Below are 23886 nucleotides of genomic sequence, written 5' to 3'. Positions count from 1 at the left end.
GACACCACCGAGTAAATCTAACTCGGTACATTGCCTAATTTAGTTTACTCTGCATGTATTTTATGTGTTTTTTAATGCATTTTTTATTTCTTTATATTCACCATAATACTTAATAAATAATAGGTAATATATTTTTACAGTACATTTAAAATAAGAAATGCAAATATTTTCTGAAAAGCGGGACATTTTTAAAAATCGGCGGGACGCGGGACAGTCCACCAAAAAGCGGGACTGTCCCGCCAAAATCGGGACGTGTGGTCACTTTAGTTAAAATACACAGCTGGAAACATTTTCATAAATTTTCTGCTAAAAAAAGTCAGGCAGTGAAACCGGCGCAACAAGTTTATGAACATTTATAATTAGTATTTGTTTACGTGTAGTGAAATGTATGTAGGGTAGCACAAATAAGCGTGCAAATTAAAAAAAAAAAGACAGACTGTCTTAATTTATAAGTTTTTAGCTGAGTTTGATGATCCAGGGTCAGTATCTTTGATGCATAACATGCTTCTAAAATGTTGATTTATCAGAATTGAAATCTATCATCTACTGAGGTCAGACGTAAACATGTAATCATCAAATCTTCATAAAATAATTATACGCTGGTCGTTAGATTTGTGCAAGATAATTACTAAAAAGATGGATTAAGAGAAAAAATAATTAATCTATTTACAATTAATGTTTTTTATATATTTCTTATTTACTTTAAAAGTTTTTATAATTTAACTTAAGAATGGAGATTCCTCCATCTGAATCGGCATGCAAAAAACTCAAAACTGAGAATGGATCATTAAAGGTATATTTCATGTTATATGTAATTTTCAAGCATTCACTTCACCTTAAAATAACCTTTAAATTATTCAATTATAGATAAAGTTACAAGATCAAGAAAATGGAAATAACATTGAAAAAATCCGTGTTGGGTCGAGAAAAAGCCAAGTATGCCTATTAATTATATATTAATTTTTTTTCCTTTGATCTGTTAACATTAAAAAAGAAAATTGGGGAGATTTCCGTATCGTGATCTGTGGCAGAATAATCGCCAAATCTTGGCAACTTCCAGGCAGCAGCCTGCGAGAATCTAAGAAAAAACTGGATAGAAAGGGACTAAGTATCACTTGTAGCTACTTCCGGGCAAACATCTACATGTTTTTTTTTTTTTTCCAAAAAAATTGCAAGCTTAAAATCTATTTCGCGATTGTAGTTGTTGCAACGGATCACAATATGGAAATATTGCCTTGGCAACGGCCCACAAGAAATTAAGAAAACATTACAGAAAGAAACCAACTCAAAATGTATAACTTGTTGCCATCCTTTGTTTTTTTTTAAGAAAAAAATCTGTGAGTTTAAAATCTATTTGTCACTATGGCGATTGTAGTTGGTGCGACAGATCCCAATACAGTAATATCCTCCAAAATTTTAATATGTATCAATAAGTAAGATTTCCTTTTTAGAAAGACCAGTATATTGTTTAGCTTAGAGATTAGTAAAAAGTGATACTTTTCGGTTAGCCAGGCACAATCAACTACTTTTTTTTTAAATTTGTTTTATTTTTATATGTTTATAAGGTCATATTTTTTGTCTACTTTTCCGTTAATTGAAAAGTAATTAAAAAGTTTGTTAGTTTAGTACAAAACTCGTTTAACTGCTTGAAGGATTAAATATTTTGAAAGAAAATTCTTATACAATACATTTCTGATATAAGCAATAAATATTGCACTATTCATGCAATTCAATTTCATAGTTGTCAACAAAAAGAATGAAGACATTTTTTTTTTGTCAGATCCTGCCTCGAAATGGTAAATTTGACTCACTAAATTACATGGAAATAGTTTTAAATTATGTGGATAGGTTTTGACTGGCCTAGAAAGCAAGTAAAAAAAAAAACACTTTTCATTACCTTTTTTTTTTAATTGAAATTATATTATGTTACCTTATATCCATATTTAACATCATAGCAATTGTTAAAGTGAAGGGAATTTTAACATCTAACCTTTGAGAGCCTGGACTGGCCCAGCTGAATTTAATAAAATTGTAACTGAACTTTTCTGTTCCTATATTTGTTTATAACAGCAGGCTAGATTTCACAGTTATTGTGATGATTCTTTTAAAGCATTGTAAAAGCTATCCAAATTTCGTTAGTCGTGCAGAATTTCTTATAAAAATCAATAAAAAAAAATTATCAATAAAAGTGGGAACATAAATTAGTATTATTAATAACACTTTAAATATCACTCATAATTTTTGATGCTCTGTTTAATTCTATACGGTAACTAACAAAAGTTCTAAGATGCCTATAAGCCAGGCTCGGCAATTTTTTGACAGGTTTATACATGGATCAAATCAAACATCAAAAAAAAGTTTTTATGTTGTGAAAATACTATTTTTCTTAGTTTAAAGAGCAAACTGCAGGTAATATTTAAGACCATAAATTAAATACTAGTTTTCTTATATATTTTTTTATGCATTATTAGAAATATTTTTGAAAAAAAAGAAAACCTTCAAATATTAGAAAAGTAACTTTAAACATTTTCCCTATACCAGGGATGGGCAAACTGCGCCCCGCGGCCAACTGTGGTCCGCCGGAAGGTTTTATCCGGCCCGCGGATAGAATTTTAATTTGCCGATCAGTGGCAAATATAAACAATATACATCCATTTTCTTGTCAACTATTTAAAATTATTTCTGTTTTTTCTTTTTTAACAAAGTACTGATGACCTTTTTACTTTCTCTATTTTTGTTCTACAAAATATAAATTGATGGAAATAGTTAGCATAGACAGCTTCAATTGCTAAGATGTAGAAAGCAGAAGCTCTTTATAGAATTGCATTAGATTGGCTATAACTAGCGTTTGTCTTTCTCGAGGAATCTGATATACCGTATATTCCGGCGTGTAACGCGCACTTTTAATACAAAAAATAACATTGGAATTTACGGGTGCTCGGTATATGCCGAATATAAAAAATTATAGATTGAAAAAATTTAAATATAGAAAAATACTTTTATTTTAAAGAAATAACATACCTTTACCTATATACTTTATTAATTTTCGTTATTACATAAATAGTTCATTATATTCGTCTTCCATTATTTCTTCAGGCACGTCATCACAATCTGTTTCGTCTTCATCATTTGTGTTACCCTCATCCATAAATAAACAGTCATCTTCTGATCCGTCCAGATTATTTGAAATGCTGCATTTTTTGAATGATTTTCTAACCATCTCAGGCTTAATTTCATCCCATACTTTTAATATCCATTCGCACACTGTTTCCAAACTTCCATGACGCATATGTCCTCCTTTCATAAAGGTTTTCTCGCCCTCCAACATCCAAGTGTTCCACTGTTTTTTTAAATTGGCTTTAAATGGTTTGTTTAAGCAGACGTCCAATGGCTGAACTAATGGTGTCAATCCGCCCGAAATAACTGCCATATCGGTGTTACATTCTTTCAACAATTTTTTTGTATTATCTGTAAGGTGGGACCTAAGCATGTCCCACACTAAAAGGCTTTCTAGTTTTCTATTGATACTAGACGAGATATTGCACATGTACAATCCAAATTTTCCGGAATTTCAAGTTGTAAATGTAGATTTGATGACAATAGATTTTTTATTTCTATATTTATGATAAATTGTATTATCCTATCTGTATAGTGTTTTTTCCCCCCTGTATTTTTAGTTAATTCATTATCTGAAATAAAACCCACCAACAAAATTTTTCTTAAAAAAGGAAAAAAAACTGAAAAATGACTAATATGAGAAATAAAAAGTTATCAACCACTGCACTTGATTAAAAAAAAAAAAAAAAATTATGTACCAGCTTTCTTTGAAAGCTAAATCGGATGACATTTTCCAAAAATAATATGGGATACACTCTCTTTTATGTGGATTACACATTAATGCTTATTAGATAATTTAAAATAACACTTTACTAAGGGTAAGATAAAACAAATATCTCTGAAAAGGGAATTATGTATATGTTATTTTCATGTAAAAGAATTCAAAATAAAATTTTTCAGCTTTAGTTTAGTTGTTAATTACTTTTTTTAAAATTTAGTTGATATTCTGAGCTACTTAGTTTCCAATAAAAAATATAAACAAATAATAGTCTTAATCATGAATTTAAAAAAGAAAAATCAACTAAATGCTGATTGAATTAAATTAAATTTTTTTAAAAAATCAATTAAACTCTGGGTTAACTTTTATATTTTGTCATTGTAAAGCTGCTTGCTGCTAGTTTAAAAATATTTTTAGTGGGTTAACATTTGTTATGTTAACATTTTTAACTGCTTTTTTAATTGTTATTGACAACGTAAAAACATTTTTGTAAGGAATGAATTGTCTGTTAATATAAGAGTAATACCGTGCTAATTAAAACAAACATTGATGGAAATGCTGTAACTTAATTACAAAAGAGCTCAAGCTGTGTAGAACACTTTTAATGTATTATTACATTTTAATTAGATGATTCTTTTTAATATTAAATCGAATCAAGATGACTTCATATATTTGCAAATCATTCAGTTTATTATGGGAAATTTATGTATTTATTTATTTGTAGCAAGCCGTACATTTTTATCAGAGGCTTACTTCTGTGAAGAAACCTGGAAGAAGAGAATGGACAGTTCTACTTTAAAAGATATTAAATTAGGTAATAGCTCTTATATATATATTTTATTTAATTCATAATTTCAACTAGAATTTAGAGAAAAAAAAATTATGTGCTTGGAATATAAATTCTATGAGTTTGAACTGAGCTAAAACAGATCTTTAAGGTACATTGAAAATTTCATTTGCTACCCAGTTGTTCATAGTTCTGCTAGTTTTGTTGCTCTGTTATTTGAAAAATAACTTACTAAATGTTTTGAGTAGTTACTTTTCATAATTTGATCCAATTTTAATGCTTATATTTAATCTTTCTTATGTGTATTATACCTAGAATGATGGGGTGTCCCCTTAGGTATATTTGTTGGTATCCCATTACCTAAGGTAGTTTTGGGTATAAGATGCTCTTTGGTATGCATTTATTGAAAAAAAGACTAAATTATCTAAGAAACTAATGTACCTATACTTTGAAAACCAATGTTCCGTTGAATCAAATATTTTCATGCACCAAATCGAATAAAGTACCATAGAATATTAATAATTTCTGTTATCTGTTTTTATGAAATTAATTATGATTATGTTTTAAGATTCTGGGTGTCTATGTGATATAAACACAAAGAATCTGGGAAGGGCCAAACTGGCCCTTTCAGTCTTTTTAAGTATACAGCAATTCTTTCTAATGTTAGTACAAAAATAGTTAACTAACAACATCCAAAAGTGTGAATAATAACTTTTAATAATGCTAAATCTCTGTGGGTGTTTAACTATCACATAACCTCAACATCAAATGATTTAACTCCATTTCACAATATTAAGTATGCTGATATACCCTTTTTTTTCTTGTCCGTTTCAGCTCATAATTTATTTGCTTATATTTCCATAATATGTTTACTAATTAGAGCTTTCTTGATAAATCCTGAGTTTAAATGTTAAATAAAACATTTAATTTTTTGTAGATCAATATTTTGTTGATACTAATAAGAAATTTGGAACAAAGCGCCTTGTTAGTGGAGTTGATTTAGATATTGTAAGTATTATTATTATTTATTTATTTTTGTATTTACTGATTTTCTTAATATTTTTCTGAAATTTAATTCTTTATCACAAATTAATATTCCATATCTCGATGTAAAATATTATAACTGTGCAACAACAGATACATGTTTCGTAATATTTTAAAATGTATATATCTTGCTTATATGTTTATAAATTAAATAATGCATGTGATTGCTGTTATGGATTATTCTGTTATATATTTAACATACTAGGAAAGATTTCCAGCCATTTTGATTTATTTATGTATTGCAAAAATTTTTGTTATTTTTTAGTTGAGATGTTTTAAATTGGTATGAATTAGTTTATTGTTATTTGTGAGACTGCTGTTGTTATATCATAATTTTTCCAATTTTACTTTAAATTATGCTCATAGTTTTTATATGTTTGTAAAGCCAAAAGTAGTAGGAGTTTCAAAGCGTCAATAACGCTAAAATTTCTGGCTTAGAGCTTTACATGTATGTGAGACAGAATAATTCACGAAAAACAAAATTTCATCTATAAAATATTCAATCATATTGTTAGAAGCTAATATTTGCAGATAAAATGTTTACATGTAATAGTGATGATTGTGATTTGTAGTGTGCATAGTGATGATTTTCTTATTATCATTGCCATATATAGAGTAGGTACAAACAGTGAATATACAAGAAGAAATGTTCTCAAATAATTTTGCTAGCTTTAATGTGTGAAATTATCCAAAACTCGTTATTGGTAAAAAAAAATTTAACCGTGAATTTAAGTACTATAAATTTTTTCCAATGCAACTTTTTTCCTTTCTGAAAAAATTTTATTATGCTAATTATCTCTTAAAGAATAGTTTTGTTTAAATTACTAAACATACATCGCTTAACATACCATAACCAAGTTTTGTAAAATTACCAAGATTACAAAATTAAGAAATACAAATTCACACTTCTACAAAATAAAAAATAAAAATTTTACCTCAAAATTTAACTTTAACTATGATGTCGAAAACATTTTTTTTCCACTAAAATTACTAAAATGGTATCAGAATAATAAGAATGTAATTTAGAAGTTATAATTTTTTTTTAATATATATATATACTCTTTGATTTGGAAAATTTTCTTTTCTAATTATTTTTCCACCATTTATTTGTAGAAATTCTATTTTATTGCAAACAATACACTGTTTCTAAAATCCAATACCAAATGGTTACCATCTAGCACTCGATTAATAAATTATTGCATGCTTATTGTTGCCTTCTTTCAGGATTCGCAAAGGTGAGTGCAGCCCAGAACAACCCAGTGTTTTTTTTTTTTTTTTTTTTCAGATTGGGCCCACTTGATAAAATCAATCTTTGTACCCACCAAGTGGGTTCGTTCACAATTTATCATTTCCTATCAATTTTCTTTGTAATTATCAAATCAAACTGTTCTTTGAAATTATCATCTTATTGTTTTTAAATTTGACTTAGTAATTTATATATAAATTATATGAAGTATGACTTACTTCATTAATCTGAATTTTGCGTATAAAATTATGAAAAATAAATGAAACATGAAAAATTGAGATATGCACGAAAAAATAAAGTACATTATTGAAAAGGCATATTGTTAAATTTTATTATAATACTTATCATTGAAACAAATTATATGTAATCTGCATACACATATTTGCATAAGCATACACATATAACACTTATTGCATAATTTATTTGGATTGTAAACCCTTCAGCATCTGTTAAAATACATCAATGGATATATATTACAAATATCCAATATTTCAAAATGAAAATTATTTTTTAGACAAAGAATATTAAAAAAATTTTCAGTTTTCAGTTAAAAAAAATTAATCTGTATTAAGTATGTTAAAAGAATTACCAAATTAATACTTATAATAATTAACCAATTTTATATTAAGATCTCAATTGTTGTCTGTTCCCATTTTAATCTACTATACCTGTTCCAAAAAAATCTATTTTTAAAGATAAAATTTAGAATACTAAACCCAGAACTTGACAGAAAAAAAAACATCATTTAGAATTTCAGTTGTTAGTCAAAACATTTTATCTAATGACTCAAGTATTCACTGCTTCCTTATGACAGATAGAATAGGAAGAATATTTCAATAATAAGAAATAATGAGAGACATTTGATATTTTAAATTTTGGTTTCATAAAATTTTCAGGGCACTTGATATTTAATATATAATTTACAGTTTTATGTGTACCAAAAATTTATTTTTTTTAATATTTATGAATCTTAGTTTAGTTTGCTGATATTTTATTTGATAAAAATTTGGTAAGTTCTGTAATTGGTATAATTACAAAAGAAAATTAAATTATGAAATGAACATATAATTATTCATATTAATGAAATGTGAATGCATATTGTAAATATTGGTTGTTCTTGATATGTTGATTTGTACATAATTATTCATTAAATCTAATGAGCATTTCTGTTATTTCAAAAGCAAAGTGAATAATGAAGACAAAAATTGATAATTATTTGTATATAGCAAAGCATAAAAAATTCATACATTGAAAAATACAAATAAATATACCATATGAAACAAAAAGATGAGTATTTCATTTTGTAAATGTTTATAATGCTTCTAGAAATTAAATTAACTTTAAAACAAATTATGTGTTTATTTATAATTTTAAACTAATTACTTAACTTCTGCTTTACGTTGTGCGACGAATCTTTTCAGTAACTTTGTCATTTTGCAATTGTACATTTAGATGGTAAAAAAAAATGACTGAAATAATTATTCTTGTTACCATTTCTTTTATTATTCATTTTAGTAATAATTAAGCAGTATTTTTCATCATGTAATATATATGTTTATATTTAATATACTTAATTATGCATTTAGAATATACATGAAAATAATCATTTGTCTTTAGGCAAAATCGGGCCTTTTCTTGAAAAAACTCACTTATCATTGGGTAAAATTGGGTTTTTTGCTGAAAAAACGCACAGGGGCTGGGATTTTTCTAAATACCCAGGATTTTGCAAATCCCGTTTTCTTCATGAGTAAGGTTCAGAAATACAAAAACAAGAATCACTCTTTTTTGATAAAAATAATCTGTGTTTTATAACTTCTGACTACTTGCAATTAGTAATATTCTGGCACTTTAAAGTGTAATAAATTCATGAAATATGCTAATCATAATTTTTGTCAAAAGAGTAACAAAATGTATCTGAATGTATGATATAATGTAGCACATAGTAATAATTAGCCACCATTTCACTATGTGTTTGCTATTATATTGTTTATTGCTGTTTATTTAATCATTCATTAGTAGAGAACTAATAAAAGTGTTCTTAAGAACTTTAAATATTTAATATAAAAAATATTTAATTTAAAAAAAATATTTAATATAGAAGATATTGATATATTTATTTTGCTTGCTTTGTGAGTCTAACTGATTTGATTATTTGATTTAGAATTATGAATTTTTTACATTTGTGTGGAAAATAACTTTACTATCTGACAAATTTATATTTATTTAAATATTAATATAGTCATTGAAGAAAAAGCTAATTTTCTATTAATTTCCCTTAATTACTATTTTCATGCTCTTAATATCAACTCCAGAGTCCATTTTATTTTTGTTAAATTGAAATTTGAATAATAATGAATTCATTTTTTTTTTCTAGTTTGCAAGCCGCATTGATGATGAATCTCATCTTGATGAATTAGAACATTTACTTTATAGGTATATTTAAATTGCCATTCTATGTAATTTTATTAGATTTTCTCATTGCTTTAACTTTTGTGTTGCATTAAAAATATTTGTATTTTGTTTGTGTTTAATATATTTTTTTAAACTTTAGATAATTAATGTACAATGATATGTTACATGTTGTGAACGCTTTTAGGGCTTTGTTTAATCATTTCAGAGAATCTTTTATGTGAAAGCAAAAAGAAATTAAAAGATAGAATTGCTGTGAACTTTGATATGTAAGCTTAAAAGAATACATTACAAATTTTGTAGTATCACTATTTTCAATATTGAAAATCAAAATTTCTTTAACTTAATAATTGTGTTGGCAATTTAAAAGATTAATAGTTACTTTAAACAATTTATTTTCTTTAAATTTGTTTTTAATTTATTAAGAATGATTAAATTGCTTTTTAAATAGAATATTCTAAAGTATTCTATCTTCTAGTATAAAGTATTTATATATATTTTGAAGTAGTTTTCTGCAAATTCTTTTTTATCTTTCAAATATATTCTTTAAATTTGGCACAGTTCTGTATGTTTCATGTTTTATGCCTGACCTGGATTTACTAAATTGTCTTATAATAATCATCACTTTCTTTGCTACGACATTTGAATTTATATCTCACTGAAATTCTATTTTTTCTTCCTCTTCTGAAATATCTCCTGATGCTTTTAGCTCTTTAATACTTCTAAATGTTCCTAATAATCACATATTGCAATATTATTATCTTCAGTATCCAAACTAATTCTTCAAGAGTATCAGTTTCTTTTAAGTTTGTTGAATAAGCAAATTCCTTCCAATTTTTTGCATTAATAATTCATTGAGAATGATTTGTTTACATTAAAATAAAGTATCTTAAAATATTCAACAATGTTCTAAAGTAGTTTTCTATAAGTTTGTTCTCTTTTCTAATATGTTTTTCAAATTTCATGTGTTTTACTCCTAACCTAGGTTTACTAAATTATTTTATAGTAGTCATCACTTTGTCTGCTTCATTTGAATTCATGCCATATTTAAATTTTTCGATTTAAAAAATGTATAATTTAATATATGATAATTTTTCCTAACCTAAACAATTTTATCCTACTTAACACAACTTTTTAATTAAACATATGTAAAAAAAATATTTTAAAACTGAAATAATTTTTTTCATTTATGAGTAACTGTTAAACATATTTTCTGTTGCAAAATATCTCACAAAATTCATATACTTTAAAATATGATGCCCAAAAAATTACTTAATTGAATTATTACTGAGCAAAGTTTGTTTTTTCTAAGTAGGTTTAATATTTTTTTAAAAATATTTCTTGTTTACATTGTTTTGATAAAATTATGTAAATTATAATAAAAATTAAATGCCATTTAGAATTTACAAAATAAACTAATTTTAAATTGAAAAAAGAAAGAAATCATCTCTACTTGCTACTTGTTGCATTGAATTTTAAGTAATGTCTTGTCTTTTTTTTTTTTTCTTCTTTAAAGTAAAACTCCAATAAAGAACTTGCATTTAATGCTGCAAAATATTTCATTTGTAGATTTAGAAGAACTAAAAGAGCAACTGAAATGAGAGATTCTACTACTTATGCTGCTGTTCGTATCTTCTTGAAATTTAAGCAGTATGAATCCTTGTTTCGCATATTAAATGATAGAGAAAGTTCTGGTGTATTTCCAGATTTCTATTCATACAATATGTTGATGAACACATTTTTGTGAGAAAAAATGTTTAAAGGTAAGATCCTAATTTCTATAATTTTATAGCTGCTATTGTTCATAAAATTACTGTAATCATTTTCACGAAAGAAGTTATTAAAAAAAGAATAATAATCATTCTGATGGCTATTTGCATTTATTTAGGGAAAATTGTATTAGCTTGTGAAATAAATCTAACTATCAATTTTTAATTTTTGTGATAAATATATGAAGCATTGAAGTTTTAAAATTATTTAATAATTTAGTTAGATAATTTTAAGAAGCTTAATTTTATACATATTTCAGTTTAAATTTTTTAATTCTGTATATAATAAATGGATCATTTGCTGTATATAAACACTTTTAATTTGATTTAGCTCTCAGAAAATACTTAAGTTTAAGATTTCACTTTAAGTATCCAGTTTTAGAACTTAATAAAATAATTTTAACTGTTAATATGATGTGGTAGGTAAAGCAATTTGTTTAATCTAAAATTAATTTTAAAAAATATTCAACCAAAAATAATTAAAAGAATATAATAATTTACCACTATTTGTTTTACATGATGCTGTGATCCCTGAACGTGTAAAAAATAAAGCTAAATTTCTTGCTATTGACTAGAAAAGTGTTCTCTAAATATTATACTTGTGTACGTATATAAATAAACCATTCCACTATAGCCAATTGTTGATCTAGGAAGTCATGGAGATTCAACCTCTATCATTTACTTGGCCAACAATTGCAAGACTAAGGACATTATTTTGACAATGAAGTCAGTATTGTGTACTGACTGCCTCTACTTCCAAAATAAGTACCTATCAAGTTTGGTAGAGTTCAAGCCACCACCAGCAATAATACTCCAGTTCTTCAGAAATACTATTTGGTGCCTTAATCACAGTATCACCATTGTGGGGCTCTTATATGAAGTGTGACTGTTAAGTAACAAGACTATTGTTGCAAAACATTATATTTAGAATTTATAAATTTTTAGTTTATTACCTATAATCCACCCCCCCTCCTTAACCACTGCAACATACCATGTGAGTTTTTCATTGTTCAAAACAGTACTGGAAGTCTTTACTGTGAGTTCCTTTATGAGGTGTGTTACTTTTTCGTTTACTGCTTCAACAGACTGAAATCTTGTTCTTTTAAATATCGATATTATCTTAGGGAGCAGTTAAAAGTTGCATGATTAAAAACAGGGTAATAAAGCAGATGATTTTAACTCTGAGGTGTTTTATTTAACTAGAAACATATTGAAAAATAAAATAGAGTGAGCTGGCACATTCTTTTAAAAGGGAACCCATGACTTGTTCTTTTACAATTCAGGCTGTCTTGCATAATTCATCAAGGACTACAAGTTTCTTAATATTGATTAATAGTTTGACTTTCTGGGACAATCTGACAATAGTATAGATAATTCATCAACTTTTTTACAATATTTTTATCCGTGTTAGATGTGGAAGAGTGACCCTGATAAGAATGATCGCCTATACCTTGGCAATGCTTTAACCTATTAAGCATTCATGCATGTAATAATTATTCAATACTATTTACTTCTTATAATAACAGATAAGTTTCGATTGCGCTTTTTTGAAGTTTCGTGTGAAATTTTGCAACAACTCATTGCTTTACTGTAATTTTCATATTTTTTTTCATCAAAGCAAAACAATAGCTCTAATTCAAATGACTGCCACAGCCAAATTAAATTATTTAAAGGCACAGGCGATACACATTTGAAAGAAAAAGCTTCAAGCTACACCACTTTCGATCGTTCACACTTGCCGAATGCGTAGTTCTTCTCAGGAAGCGTCAGTCTCGTTGTTTTATTGCTATGCCTCCTATATATGTGTGTGTTTATATACAGAGATGATTGTGCTCCGGAAAAAAACCGGATTTCTGGATTTTTCACTAACTGCAATCCAGAAGTTACTGGAAATCCAAGGTCCAAAAGTTTTAAGAAATCATCGATCACATTTATGTATAGAAATTCTTGTATGTTTTATTGAAAAATATTAGAACTGGAATTTATTCTTGGCATCTCTTTCATTTGTAAATATTTTTTTTCTGGTAGAATAGATGCTTAGAGATAAAAGTGAACTATCAATGATTTAAATTTATAAAGACATATATATTTTGAAATGCATCATTAATGATTTTACTCAAGAAAGTTTCAGAACTTTTGAGTTGAACTCACACCCACCCCTGTATGTATATATATATATATATATATATATATATATATATATATATATATATATATATATATATATATATATATATACATACATAAGACAGAAATAGTTGTTTACAAAGCTATTGTTAGAGCAGTACTATTATATGGCGCAGAAACCTGGAAACAGACTAAGATCGAAATACAAAAATTAGAAACCTTTCAAAACAAATGTTTAAGATTTATTTTTAAAATTTTCTGGCCTTACAAAGTATCAAATCAAAATCTATTAAAGAAAGCTAAAATAAAAACAATCGAAGATGAAATTAAAAAACGAAGATGGAGCTGGCTCGGACATATCCTTAGAATGCCCAAAGAAAAAATTTCATCTGTTGCGCTTACATGGGCCCCTGATGGTAAGAGAACAAGAGGAAGACCCAGACTTACCATCCAGCGCATGTTTTTGGGCGAATTAAAAGAATGTGGAATATCTGGCTGGGAGGAAGCAAGATCTATTGCTAAAGACAGGAGGCGTTGGAGGGATATGCTAGAGGCCTTAAGTGCCAAAGGCACGTAGAGGATAAGTAAGTAAGTAATATATATATGCAGTAAGACCTCGATTATCCGAGCTAATTGGAACCGCTAGTACCTCGGATATCGGAAATCTCGGTTAATAGGAACCATGAATAAAAAACCTTCCGTGCTTGCGAATTTAACTACTTTTAAAGTAAAAAACAGTAGGACGTTTTTTAAATGATAAAAATAAACATATATGAACTTATGTTTCACAGCTAAAAAGACTTAAAAAGGAAATCAACTCTAGTAGTAAATTTTAAAAAGTAAAATGGAATTTTTTTTAACTATACTTAGTTAAATATCAAAAGACGCATTTTCAAAAATAACACAAATCTCAAGAAAATATTGTATTTTTAAAATTTACATGATTAAACTTACAAGTCACATGACCTCTGTTAACAAAGCAGTCATGGATGTTGTCTTCTCAGGGTGTAATATTTCATGGAAGTTGAGTGCTTTTGTGGGGAATAAGTGCCTGTAACACGGACAACGAACTTATATGTGTATAATTTCTTCCAAGCTCATTTTGGAGAGGAGAAAAAAAAATTGACTACGTTATTGCCTCGGTTAACAGAAACCTCGGTTAATCGAAGCTCGGTTAAGCGAGGTTCTACTGTATATATATAAACTTTTTAATGGAGGTAAAGGGATCCTAGAGAAGCATTTTATTATTAAATGTGTGTCTGAATGTTATGTCAATAAGCACTAGCAGATGGCCTGAATTATGGAAAATAATGATTTTTCAGTCCAGTTGGACTTGTTTGTTCACCATCACTTTTGTCAGATTTGTCATGTTTAAATATTTTTTTTGTCATGGCATTTAATAAAAATCACTATCTTTCTAGGATTTCTTTAAAAATATTGCCACCAATCTGACTGTAACTGCTGGAGATGTTAAGGGTATGTCTAGAATCGATTTAATTGTAGTGATCTATGCTCTGACGGAGTAAAACATCTACTAGTGCTGGTGGTTGCTTTTTTGAGCAAACCTGACCTGTGACCTCTTGTAATACAGCACTTATCAAACAGTTAGAAATAACTTTGACTTGTCTTTTGAATTTTCTTTGGGACCCAAGTTTAAACAAGTTGTTTCCGGACACCATTCAATATGCATATTTTGTTACCTTCTACCATGCTAAAAAATTTTGCTCTTTTTATGTATTTAAGTAATTTTTTAACTTTGAAACTTCATGTAATGGATAGCACTGGAAAAGAATGAGTCTAAAGAAGCTTTATTTTTTTCAGAGGCAGAAAATGTTGCAATTTTGATGATGCTTCAAGAAAACTTTGAAAATAAACTAAGCTGCTTACTTGGACTGCAATCTTGCCAGAGTTTTCTAGATAACTGTCCTATGGAATTGTTGCAAGAAAAAGAAATTGAAGAAACTGAGGAAACAAAAAAAGATGAAGATGATGATGAAGAAGAAGAAGTGAATATCAGTTTCTATTCTTTATTCAGCTCTATCACTAAGAATGAAGATATAAATACTGCTAACATGAAATTTTTTTTAAATACTTGAATTGTTCAATTCAAAGGAACTTAAATTTTATAATGAAATTTTGTAAGTCATAATGACCGATGATTCCACTAGACTTTAGAAACTATGAGTCCTTAGGACCAAAGACTTCCGGATTTCTGGTTCCCTTTTTAAAAAATGGACAGAAAAATTTATTGCTAGGTAATAGGTAATTTTATTATGAATAACCAGGTAATGTGACCTCATGACAGAGTCAAACCTCTTCAATGTGAACACACTTAATATGAATTTCTTTTAAGTGAACTAATTTTCTATTCACTGTCAATTATTTATGCATATGATGCTTTAATTGTAAAGCTAACTGGCTTAATGAAATAACTTTTTTGAGTGAATTTTAATTTTACTATCCATGGAAAAATTGTGACTTTTAATGTAAACAGACACTTTTATCTTCACTCTAACAGGTGAGGAAACTGATGATTCACATTGTCATTAATACTATAAGTGAATTTATTTCTAAAAAATATTCCTTGTTAAATTAATATTGCTTTGTTAAATTAAGGCTAGGTTGTTAATGACCCTAAAATTCTTAAAAAAATGTCTTTAAAATATAGAAACAAAACTGTAAAAAATTAACTTAAGAGGAAAAATAATACCCTTAGCATGTTTTATATTACCATTTTTTTTTCTAAAAAAATTCCCTACTTTTATTCATAAATTAAATAAAAATAAATAAGTGATTCAAAGAAATATGTAAATAATATATTAAAAATTTCAATGCAAAATTTGTGAAGAAAAAAATTAATTCAGTATCAACATTTTCTTAAAAGGTTCAAAATATTCAGAATTCATGAGGAAAAAAAAAGTAAAAAAGAAATAATCTAAGAAATGACTAAATGCATTTATCATTGACATCCTGGCTGTGGTTATAATGTTGAAAATTTACCATTTCAGTTCTCAAATAAAAGAGTTGAATTAATTGAACCGATCTGTGAGGAAGGCATGACTGAACCAATATTCTCTTTTATAAAGTAGGCAACGGCATAAGCCCTTTCTAACTTCAAAATGAATAGAAAGTCTTATTGAGCTTTCACCAGCGTTAAGAGAGACAATTTTATATGGGTGTAAACAAGCAGGTTTTCTCAAATAAAAAGTGCAATATTCTTTTTTTAATATAGGTGGTCATTTCCCCCTTACTCATATAAGTTATTTCAAGAAAATGATATTGCTGGTTGCCACATTTCTACTAATAAAAACTGAAAACATAAGGAGGACCAAAATGTGTCTTTTTTTAAAAAAATTTTATTTAATTAGCAAAAACTGTATTATCTGTCAGCATTTTTTTACAAAATAAACCACACAATTTTCTGTACAATTATTAAACTTCATCTAAACCATTATAATTTTATTTCTTTAAATTAATAATAATTTTAACCTTCCAAGTGTTTAGTTGTATTTAATATGAGAATATAAAAATCATAAATGATTTAGTATTGAATGAAAAATAAAAATACTTTTGTTGACGTAAAACATTTTGTGTTTAGGAAAGGTGTTTTAATTAATATAAAATGTCTTTGTATTCAATGATTTCTAGAACAAAAATTTTCAAACTGATTTACCTAAACTACATTTAACATGAACAAATGTTTTTCATGTTAAATGTAGTTTAGTGTTTAGTTGTATCCAAGTGTTTAGTTGTATTTAATATGAGAATATAAAAATCATAAATAATTTAGTATTGAATGAAAAATAAAAATACTTTTGTTGACGTAAAACATTTTGTGTTTAGGAAAGGTGTTTTAATTAATATAAAATGTCTTTGTATTCAATGATTTCTAGAACAAAAAATATTCAAACTGATTTACCTAAACTACATTTAACATGAACAAATGTTTTTCGCCCCTTCACATCGACATTTACGAGATTTGACTCTGATATATACCGAAGAGCCATTACATTATGAGCACCCTCCATCTATAACAATGGGCTCGCCCAGGTTTTCATGGTTTCTCGCCCAGGAACAATGTTTTCATGGGGCACATTAGGACCCATAATCCTCATAGAACAATCCCTGACCTCTGTAAGCTACTTGAACATAGTTGCAGTCCAGGTTCACCCATTCATGGCAACAGTTTTTCCTGGGGGAGGATGGTGTTTACCAACAGGATAATGCACCATGTCATAAGGGTCGAATCGTCGAGGAACATTCCAGTGACTTTCAAGTCATGTCTTGGCCCCCAAATTCACCTGACCTTAATCCAATAGAGCATTTGTGGTCCTACTTGGAAAACCAAATTCGTGCTGCCACGCTACCCCCTCGCAATGTGAGGGAATTGCAGGACCAGTTGGTGAGTGCTTGATACCAGATACCTCAGACTACCTATCAGCACCTTGTGGAATCAATGCCACGGCGGGTGCTAGCAGTTTTGAGGGCTAAAGCTGGTCCTATATGTTATTAACAGGGTGGTCATAATGTAATGACTCTTCGGTGTATATAAATTCAACATTTCAAAATGTCTTTTGGATGACAAGAAAATAATATGTTACATTGTTATAGAATTGTATATCCTGAGCCTATATATCTTTCTTTCAGACTCTGTTGAGAGTACCTTTTATTCGTAATCCATGGTTTGATGATCATTTTGACATAAAAAACCCACAACATCTTCTTGGGAAAGCTTTATATCTTATAGGACGGGAGGTGAACAATTCTTTATTAGGACAATCTTATCAGCTATACGGATTAGCACTTTATGAAAAATGGGAGAAAGTGACTGATCTTTTGAAACTATATTCAGAATCTGATGATTTTGCTCTGTTGAGTGATGTAAGTATTTTTTTATTAGAAATTATTATGTAAAAAAATTTCTTTCTGCTGATGTTCAACTCAGGATTGCCACAGGCGACTGAAATGCAACAATTTGCAACTATTTTCAGCATGAGGCGACTATGGCAACTTTTTATGCCTGAAAAGACTAAAAAGGCAACTATTTTCAGGAAAAGGAGACTTTTCTGTTCTCCTAGCAATGTTTTTTAGCATAATTGGGTTGAAAACCTGCAGCCCGTTAAATCTTCTGAAGACACTAAATTTCTTTTCTTAGAAAATGTAAAATAAAAATAATAAAATTAAAAAAAATTAAATAAATAATTAAAACATTAAAAAGTTTTAGATTTCAAATTTGAGTCATCACTTTTTAATGCGTTCAATTTGCATAGATTCTAAGTCTATTTCATTTCTTGATCGGGTTTTGAACGGTTATTGCTAAGAAATTCTGCATGATTTTAAAAATCCCAATTTTTAATATGATGCATGAATTTTGAATTTGAGTAATATATTTCACAATATATATATATTTATTTGCTAAATCAATTATTGATGAAAAGGAAAATTTCTTAGAAAAAGAGTGTGTTTTTTTTAATGAAAAAGTATTTTTTGAATGAATTCTTGTAATTAAAAGTATTTAATTTTCTGCAAATATACTAATTTTTTTATATAAAAATTTAGTGCTAGAGCACTTTTGTTTACATAAAAATTATCGTATTTGCCACCAACGTGACTAAATATATCATAGTATATGACAATTAAGCCATTTAATGAAATTTTAATCTTATTTTTGCTGAATTTTTGTTCTTATTTAGGCAACTATTTTCATGCTTTAGGCTACTAAAAGCAACTATTTTGTTCATTTTTTACTGTGGCAACCCTGTCAACGTATCTATTATGATAAATCAATTTGGAATCTATTTTAATCAATAATTGTTCAAGGTATTATTTAATGCAATTATTTAATTACACATAATTGATATTGTCTTTAAAATAACTATTTTTTAAATTAATTTATATGAATAAATTATTGAAAATTTTTTATTGCAATTGAGGTTCAAAACAAATGTTAAATGAAATTTGGCTCTCATAGTTTTAATGATAAATAAGAGCATTACTTTTGATAGAATTTTAAGAAATTGTTAAATTTTTTACTTATAATCATATATTTTTCTATGTAATCATATATTTTTAAGTTAATTTTATGTAAAATTTATTTTAAACCTTGCGCCAAAATTTAAGACTAAAAGGTTAAAATTTTTCTTACAAATTTATCTTGTAACAGTGTTTTTTTAATTATCTATCATAAAAATGTATTTTTCTTAATATCTTCCTATTTATTCGATATTTTTTTTAAGCTTATTACTTTCTGAATCTTGTATATATATATAGGTGGAACAGAATTAAGTTTCAAGTATCAAATTAATGAAAATCCTTTTAAACTTTTGCATGATTTAAATTAAATTATTGTTTTAAAAAAAAAAATCAATGATTTAAATCAATTTTTTTATTTATTTATAATAATTTATAAACATTTATTTGTTTGTGATTTTTTTTAATGTCTGATTCCATTCATGTTGAAGGTTTTATCTTGAGAAATAATGAACGAGGGTAACGAGTATAAATTATTATTTGATGCTCTAAATAGACTAAACATATAATAATAAAAAAGTGATTAAAGTTGGATTAAAATAATGTGAAACTTTTTAAATGTAATTTCCATGTATGTGATATAATTTGTAATTTAATAAACAAATTTCAATTATACCAATTTAGTTTTAAGTTTATTTAAATATAAATACATTTAAAACTGGTTAAACACGTAATCTGTGTGTTTAAATAATGGAGAAAAGCCTAGAGTTATTAAGAGTAACCTTTTTTTTTGTCTCCTGATCTAATTTAATTTATTCTTCATGTGATTAATAGATTTTGTTATACATATCTATACTTCAACTGTCAATTTTTTTTCTATTTTTACTAATTTTTCAGCTTAAATTAAATAATGCTTTTGTTTTTATTAGTATGTTATACATATCTAATTAATTTTACTATTTCAGTTAAAAATATTTAGTACTTTAGTTATAATATTGTTTTTTTTTAACTAATAAGCAATATTAATGTTTTTATCAAAGCATTGATTGGTATAAATTTTAAAAAAAATTTATATTTTTAAATCATGTTTTTAACAACTGTGCAACATATATGACAGGAAGGCAAAAGAGGTGTATAAACTGTGTCGAAGGTCCCATGTTTTGTTTTAAAAATAGATTTTATTATCTCTACATTTTCTGAATGAGGGAAACTTGAATCATTATTTTCACCTATGGGTCATTAAAACCTTATTTGCAAAAATTATTATATATATATTTTTTTTAAAAAAAACATACAATAATGGGAACTTTCTACCCTTTTATGTTTATTTAGTTTTGCATGCATGAATGCATTGTTTTAGTTTTTTTTGTTCTCTTGTTTAGTATTTGTGTGAGACTTAAATCTGTGAAAATGCTAAAAAAAGAATGTTTTAATTTTAGATTGGAAAAGTTATGCATCAAATTGATGCTATTCCTGAGGAAAGTAAAACCTTGAAGGAAAATTTAAGTCAACAGTTTAATGTTAGTTAATAATTTTTTTTTTGTGATATAGAATGTATATACTGGACAAAATAATGGAAATATTTTTATCCTAATGTATTTTTTCATATTTCTCAAGAAATACTTCAAGAATTATTTTAAACCTTCAGAAGTGTTCAGATCATGCAAATTCTCATAGATATCAATGAAGTTTAAAGCTCTTAGAGGTTTGAGAGACTGACAATAAATTACAAACTAAAAATAGTGCTTTTGCACACCCTCAGTCAAAAAATATAACAATAGAATTGTAACTTTTGACAATTATTTTAATTATTATATGCACTAATTGCGCAAAGTTTCGTAGGCTTAGCTTAAATATTTATGGAGATATTGGCACTTTTATACATATAAAAAAATTCTCTTATGTTTTTTGGCTTATAGCCATTTTGTTTTGTTTGTATTACATTATTAATGTAATTTGTTTGATTAATGGTTTTTCACCTCAATAGATAGGTGTAGAGTTGCGATGGCTCAGGGGATAGAACGTTCGCCTTCCAATGAGGTGAACCGGGTTCGAATCCCAGTCGATATGAATTCCGCATCTGGCTTGCACTGACCACAGTGCTGACGTGAAATATCCTCAGTGGTAGATGGATCATGGGTTAAAGTCCTCTTGTCGTCAGGCTAACCGTAGAAGGTTCTCGTGGTCTTTCTCTTCATGTAACGCAAAGGCAGGTTAGCTCCAACAAAAAAGTCCACCACGAACGCAAAATTTCCCCCAATACTCGATCCTGGAGTTCCCTTGTCTTCTGGATTGGGTTCAAATTTACATGGCTACAGAGTTGAGCATTAGTAGTTGTAAACCCATAAAATTGGGTCAATGACGGTTATAAAATAAAAAAATTTAAATAGAAAGGTGTATTGTGAATTTTTAAAGCTCCACTTTAGGGGCTTTGTCAGTACAGAATGTTTTATTTTGAACTTAATTACAGGAAACCTTATATTCAGATCAATTGAGGTCTTTGTTATCAAATGATATATTATGTTTTTTTCAGATAATAATATGCAATTTTCATAACTGTTCTGAATTAATTATATAACTTGTAATGTTTATTCAGTCAGTAGATTATTATTTAAACATAACAGATATTATTTTTTAAGGCTTGTTTCTCTAGGGCTTTGCCAGTATAGCTTGTCTTCTTTCAGACTTAGTGCTACTGAATCTAACATTTAATTGATTGAGGGCTATGTCATCAAATGAAATTTTATCTTTTAGTGAATGATATGCAATTTTCATAACTGTTTTGAGTTAACTATATAATTTATAGCTTTTATTCTATCAATTAATTTCAGTTATCAAAGATTTATGGCTAGAAATGGATAATTTAGTCTGTTTTTATCCAGCAATAATTCGTATAATAATTATTTAAAAGTTTCAAATTGTCAATATGAATAACCATCACAGTTACAAGAAAATTAAAATAATTTATATATTTAATATTTATATTATTTAATAATTAAATATTTTTTTTTTTAATTTTTAAATATTTAAGCCATTTGTAAGTAAAGACAAATTCATTTTGATGAACTATAACTAAATAAACTATAGCTTTTTTATTTTCTTTTGCAAAAGAGTTTCAAAAATTTTTTTTTACTGTACATTTTGTTTGAAAATTAGGTTTACAAATGAAATTATTAAACCTGTTGGTTGTTACTAGTATTATAGCAGTACAATGTTTGCATTCATGTTTCCAGAAATATTTCCAAGAGTTGAAGTCTAAAAACAAAATAATTGATGGTTCTCTTTGTGCTGCTCTTGCTGATGCTTTGAAGGATATATCTAGCCTAGAAAAAGAAGATATTGAAGCACAAAAAAGGCTGTTTGTGGAGTGGGAAAAGCAACGGGAACTCGCTCTCAAAAAGCAGAATCAGGGTATTGATAAAGAGGTAAGATTGAAGGTAATAGAGGAAAAGAAGGAGTATTTATTTTGGAAAGAAAAATTGCTTTTCTTCTTTGAGAATGAAGAAAAAAATTTGGATGAGCTGAAGAAAGCATAACAAATAATTGAAGCTATCAAGAAAAAAGAAGATGTGAAGGACACTTATTTTCCACCTGAGATTACCAAGAAGAAACAGCTGAGGAAGACCAAATATCAACGTTTAGCCCGAGTGAAGAAAATCTAGTTAGGATTTTATATTACTTTTTCATAGATTGTACAGTTAAATAATGACTATTTTAAAATCTCTGTCTTCTTTATTTATCCTTTTTATTTATAAATTTTTTTAAATACTAGTTTAATGTTTATTAAATTTATTGTTTTCTTAAAAAAATTTATAAATAAAAACTAGGTAATGGATTGAAACTTTTCTGAACTCTTTGGTGGTTGGGCCAAGAATCAAAGATTTCGTTCATCCTACCACATTCAGTCCCATTTCTTAAAAAAGAGAACGATTATTAAAATTTTAGCCAAATTACTGTGTTTTTACTTAAATTCCTTTTTTTTCTCTTCATTTTACATAAGTTTTGTCATGATTATTATCAAGTGTAATTAGTACACAAGTTCTTCTTACTATAAGCAACTAACATTTTATCAACAATCACTTGATACATTCACAAAGCAGTACGCAGTTACAAAATACTGCATAATGACACACTTTAAAATAGTATCCTGTGGCAGGTTTCTTATAAAGAAGTTGAAAGACGTTTTCGCACAATATTAAAAGTGTTTCAAACAAAAGCTTGTTTATAGATTATAGTTAAAGGGGCAAAAAATAGTCACTTCCAGGTTTGTTTTTTTTTCCTTCTATAAATTTCGTTTATGATGCTGGAAAGCCGCTTTTTCAGCTGACTGTGTAATTTTGCGATTTAAAGACATTTGCAACATTTGCTTGGTTAAATCTGGGATCTAAATTTTATTTTAACTCTAGATTTATAAACATGCATGGCTGAAACACTATCCATAAACATTTGTCAAACAGTCTAGGAAGATATTTAGAAGTTCATCTTCTATCTCTTTAACTTAAAAAGTTACAAGTGTTAACGTATTTTGTGCAGTCTGTGAGACGAATGCTTATGAATCCTAGGGTTAAGTGATGCAATGTTTCAGCAATGCAATGCCTCAGCAATGTTTTTGAAAGATACTCAAATTTACAAAAACAGAACTAATGTGAAATAGATTTTTTTAAAGATATTTTTAGCCTAATTTTGGGGATTGAAGTGA

At 27.3% G+C, this 23886-nt stretch overlaps 1 long non-coding RNA gene and 1 pseudogene across 2 annotated transcripts; both read left to right on the top strand.

Moving 5' to 3' along the window:
* The first annotated feature begins 380 nt into the window (after nt 1–380).
* Nucleotides 381–22911, top strand: LOC147814135 (small ribosomal subunit protein mS27-like; annotated as a pseudogene). The gene is made up of 9 exons (XR_015432679.1): nt 381–479; nt 4560–4649; nt 5560–5630; nt 9287–9345; nt 10891–11084; nt 15039–15223; nt 17865–18098; nt 20627–20707; nt 22421–22911. The product of XR_015432679.1 is annotated as a small ribosomal subunit protein mS27-like (transcript).
* On the top strand, nt 587–3289 carry LOC147814136 (uncharacterized). Its single transcript, XR_015432680.1, has 3 exons — nt 587–793; nt 868–936; nt 3097–3289. It is a non-coding gene; the product is annotated as an uncharacterized LOC147814136 (long non-coding RNA).
* Nucleotides 22912–23886: the final 975 nt, after the last annotated feature.

This window comes from Parasteatoda tepidariorum, chromosome 3 (assembly GCF_982258835.1).
Source record: "Parasteatoda tepidariorum strain Cologne lab strain chromosome 3, Ptep-v5.0, whole genome shotgun sequence".
In the NCBI taxonomy this organism is placed as follows: domain Eukaryota; kingdom Metazoa; phylum Arthropoda; class Arachnida; order Araneae; family Theridiidae; genus Parasteatoda; species Parasteatoda tepidariorum.
The sequence above is the reverse complement of the archived record's forward strand: the minus strand, read 5'-3'. Positions and strand labels throughout refer to the sequence as shown.